General features: G+C 47.4%; 1 protein-coding gene across 1 annotated transcript in view; it reads left to right on the top strand.

Moving 5' to 3' along the window:
• The first annotated feature begins 1,849 nt into the window (after positions 1 to 1,849).
• LOC135099710 (uncharacterized) overlaps positions 1,850 to 5,000 on the top strand; it is a 94,751-nt gene continuing 91,600 nt past the window's right edge. The window contains exon 1 of the mRNA XM_064002171.1: positions 1,850 to 2,341. The gene's annotated coding sequence lies outside the window, so the exon portion shown is untranslated. The remainder of the gene's footprint in view (positions 2,342 to 5,000) is intronic.

Genomic DNA, 5,000 nt, shown 5'->3' on the forward strand with positions numbered 1-5,000 from the left:
TCTCTCTCTCTCTCACATGTAAGCCCCGCCCCACCCCGCCTAGATCAGCAGCTCCTCTCATTACTTAAATACGAGAGGATTTTCGAGAACAAAGAGGCGCTTTTGTTGTGGGCACATCCGGAAACTGAACCAGATGACGCAATGCTTGGCCCGTCGGTAATTATGAGGCTGAGCTTACTACATCTGATCCCTGTAAAGAGTGTACGTGTGTGTGTGTGTGTGTGTGTGTGTGTGTGTGTGTGTGTGTGTGTGTGTGTGTGTGTGTGTGTGTGTGTGTGTGTGTGTGTGTGTGTGTTTCCTCGTTGGGTCGCAATTAGTAATGTAGTCAGTGCACGGTCTTCAAGTGACGTGAGGGAATATTCTCTCTCTCTCTCTCTCTCTCTCTCTCTCTCTCTCTCTCTCTCTCTCTCTCTCTCTCTCTCTCTCTCTCTTGTGCTCGTATTTCCGTCCATTTCTTTCCCTTTTTCTTTTGTTATTCGCTTTCATTTCCCTACTGCTTTTTTGTCTTTTTCCCTTCCTTCATTCACTTTTCTTTTGTTTTCTTTGCGTTTTCCTTCTCGATTGTGTCCTATTTTTTTTGTTATCTACCGCTTCCATTCGTCTTTTTTCCACTGTGTTTATTTCTTTCCCTATATCCTTCCTTTCTTTCACCTCTTTTATTTTGCTTTCTTCCTATTTTTCTATCTTCTCTTCATCTTCTAGCTATCCCTTCTGTTTCGCTTCTTGCTGTTATTGACCACACCCTTTCATTTCGTTTCGTTTCTTTTTTTTATGTCTGTTTTTTTTTTTTTCCTTCTACGTCTTCCTTTCTTCCTCTCTCTTCTGCCTTGTTTACGTTGTCCTCCCTCCTTTCTCTCTCTTTCTCTTTCTCTTCTCGTGTATAGCCTTCATTCAGTCCTCGCCTCGTCCTTTCGTCATCTCTTCCACTCGTCCACCACCACCACAACAATCATTACCACTATTACCACAATCACAACTAAATAAACCACCATTACTATCACCACCTTCCACCTACACCACCACGCCACCTACATTTTCACTGAGACACCACAGTAAGTTTGTGGGGAACAGCAGATGAGGGAAGGGAAAGAGAGGAGAGGAGAGGAGGGATTAACTGACAGGGAGAGGGAGGGAAGCAGGGAGAGTAGGGAAGGGAGAGTGTAGGGAGAAATCGGCACACTTCAACTCCTTGCCCCAAAAGTGCTACATCGAAACCTGAAGTCACAACCGCGAAGAAAACGGAGTGTAGAGTTAGTCCATACAAGGGGTGCCTGAACTGTTTTCTACCCTCCTCCTCCTCCTCCTCCTCCTCCTCCTCCTCCTCCTCCTCCTCCTCCTCCTCCTCCTCCTCCTCCCCCTCCCTCCGTCCTTCCTTCCTCCACAGCCAGTCCAACCCAGCCGCTACCTTATTAAAGCTGTCCAAATATACTTATACGCGCATATTACTGTTGTCGTTCTCCTTTTCCTGCTGCTGCTGCTGCTGCTGTTTATTGCTTTATTTGATGGTGCTCCGTATGTTAAAATTATTCTATATTTAAGCGTGTCTTGTTTATTTTTACGGTAGATTAAGAGAGTGGTTAATCTACTCGTAAGGATGGCGGGGAGAGGTGGAGAAGAGTAAAAAGTACTGACTATCTCTCAGTAAGGTAGAGAGAGAGAGAGAGAGAGAGAGAGAGAGAGAGAGAGAGAGAGAGAGAGAGAGAGAGAGAGAGAGAGAGAGAGAGAGAGAGAGTAGCAGAGGGAGGGAGCTAGCGGAGGTATCAGTTTTCCTCCCTAAATTGCCGCTGCCGCGTTTCCTCTTCCGTCCCTGTCGCTCGTCATGAGTCGGGCGGGGGCGGGGGCGGGGGCGGGGCCCGGCGGGACGGGGAGCTGCTGTCCGTTGGTCATCGCCGTGGCAGTGCAAGCCACCGCGAGCCGTGCATGACGCATCCTTGAGAACACGTCAACGTTCCCGCGCCCGAACTTAAAAACTCCCGCCGTCGCGGCTGCGACCTGACCTCACGCCCCGAGCATTGCGCATCGTCTGCCTGCTGCTTCCGACAGGTCATCAAGTGAACGCCCATCCTCCCTTAACACTATCCTGCCGCGGAGCCGAGCGTGCTAGTGTGTGGGTTCGTCACCAGGGGGGCTGGGTATAGTCAGACAGGCGGACTGCGGTCGCAAAGATCAGTTTCCACCCAGCCTTGGCGGAGGGAGAACGCGGACGACGCTCTCCCGTGCTCCCAGGGGCGGCCAGTGGCGGGCCGCACACCCCCAGGTCCTCCCGTGTTTGGGATTTTGGAAATTTTACTGTGGTCTCTTGAGGAAGTGAAAGCAGTGCTGCGCCCGCTCGTCCTTCACGGTAACCACGAGATCCTGTGTTTTGTGTTTATCACGTGTGTCTGTGTCTGTGTGTGTGTGCGTGCGTGTATGTGTGTGTGAGTGTCTGTGTGTAGGTGGATGGGTGTATGTGTGTGTGTGTATGTGAATGTGTGTTACCAGTACGACATGACATGAAGTTCAAAGTATTATGCAAGGAGAATCATACAAACAGCAGGCCAGGTCGTGAGCTCTTCGCCTCGCCTCGCTGACACACTCCCACGCTACCATCACCACCTGTAGGCTTCGGGCAACACGAGACCCCTGGCTTAGCGATGCAGTGGTGGTGCTTCCCGCGGTGCACGGCATATTACAGTGGTACTCGATTCCACGGCGCGGTGTGTGGCTGTGGCAAAGCAAAACAGCAGTGCGGGCGTCGTGTGTGGAGTAAGTCTTGGGTCAGTGCTCGGACAGATCCACGTGTAGCAAGCGGCCTGTGGTGCGTCGTGGCAATAATTCATTACGGGTGAGTGAAACTGATAAGCGCAAATAGAAGACATAGTGATGAGCAAGTAAGATAAGTGTTAGTGATGACTGTGGTGATGTGATGAGGTGGTGGTGGTGGTGATGGTGATGAAACCACCAATAACTACGTGTTTTCGACCTACACACACACACACACACACACTCCCATGGTTTAGCTGTCCTTTTCATATACCAACAATCTCAGAAAAGCCTCAATGTCGTTACAGAAAAAAAAATCATCAAAGAAGAAAAATATTAAGAAGTTAATAGGCAAGAGTGTCGAAAGATATAACCTAATGTGTGTGTGTGTGTGTGTGTGTGTGTGTGTGTGTGTGTGTGTGTGTGTGTGTGTGTGTGTGTGTGCGCGCGTGCGTGGGCGTGTGGAGGGAAACACATGGCATTATTATGATTTGGGAGTCTTAAGCTTTACCTCGACAGCGTCTAAATAAAGCAGAGGCAGAATGTGGAAGTGAAGGCAGTGAGAGGTGAGGTGTGGAGAGAGAGAGAGAGAGAGAGAGAGAGAGAGAGAGAGAGAGAGAGAGAGAGAGAGAGAGAGAGAGAGAGAGAGAGAGAGAGAGAGAGAGAGAGAGAGAGATCGCGACACTTGATAAGAGCCGATTGTGAGTCCCAGTTCACACACACACACACACACACACACACACACACACACACACACACACACACACACACACACATCACGCACATCAGAAAGATGCAGTGGGCCGGAAAATCAACACAGAAATCCACGTCCACCCAGGTGTTCACTCCTCCTCCTCCTCCTCCTCTACATATTCGCACCTCCACACCCACAGCCTCCTCCATTTACCCTCCCACCACCTCCACCTCCCCACCAAGTCATCTCTCTATTCTCATTAGCTGTTTGGAGACACGGGTACTCTCTCTCTCTCTCTCTCTCTCTCTCTCTCTCTCTCTCTCTCTCTCTCTCTCTCTCTCTCTCTCTCTCTCATCAATGCTTCGCGTCTGTTTCATTCATTTATAGATCTCACTGGCTGTTGATGAGCGGGGGTGAGCCTTCCACTGTGCTAGTTTTTTTTTTGTGCGAAGGTGTTTAAAGAAGAGAAAACTGTCTACGTATATAGGAAAAAATTTAAGCTTTGTTGGAGTTTGTTATGTAACTGTTATGCAATGTTTTGTGTAGTTCATATGTATTTTAATTGACGTGAACAACCTCGTTAGGATCAATATTTTTTTTTTCCTATGTCATTGTGGTAAGTTGTGCATTGATCCTCTCACTCTTTAGTAACCCATTATTTAATTTTCTCACAACCACGTCCATTATCAGTAACTTAATCTTTATTTGAACACTAACCCACTTTTTTTTTAATCTATGATCCTCTGTTCTGACACTGAGGCTTCATTCTATTCAATTGCAAACCCTCTCTATTTCATCACCAACCCTTCATTCTACTTGATCACAAACACTCTTATTTCAACAGTAATCCTTCATATCATTCCCTCACAAACCTTTAATCTATTTCGTCACTAACTCATTATATTCTAACGCAAACCCTACCTCTATTTTAACACCAATCCTTCATTCTATTCACTAACTATTTAACACTCACATTTCATCACTAATACTTCTTTTTACTGCATCACAAACCCCACGCTCGATTTCGTCACTAACTCATCTTTTTACTGCACCACAAAATCCTCACTATTTCGTCACTAAGTCTTCATTTTATTCAACCACTAACACTTCCTTTATGCCATCAGTGACCCGATATTTCTCTCTATTCAGCCACCAACTCTTTCCCCTTCCTATTAATAACCCACCCCATTATTCCATCGAGTCCGCGTCGTTTCCTGTTAACACTATGGAACAGCATTAAGGGTCAGCGGATACCCTTGAGAAGCCACGCCTGGACACGCCCTCTGGTTATCTTCTCTTCCTATGCTGTCATTTATAATCTTATGAAACTACGTACCTTCTCTACACACCATTTTCTATTATTCTTTACCCATGCCCCCCCACCCCCCAGAAATACCTCTTCTCTAACACCATTATATCAGTTTTATGTATATCTCCCTCACCTCCTCCTCCTCCTCCTCCTCCTCCTCCTCCTCCTCCTCCTCCTCCTCCTCATCTTCTTCTTCTTCTTCTTCTTCCTTCCCTAACCTCAGACAATCCAACTCTTCCATCTTTCCTCCACCTA

The sequence above is a fragment of the Scylla paramamosain genome, chromosome 4 (assembly GCF_035594125.1).
Source record: "Scylla paramamosain isolate STU-SP2022 chromosome 4, ASM3559412v1, whole genome shotgun sequence".
Taxonomy (NCBI): Eukaryota; Metazoa; Arthropoda; class Malacostraca; order Decapoda; family Portunidae; genus Scylla; species Scylla paramamosain.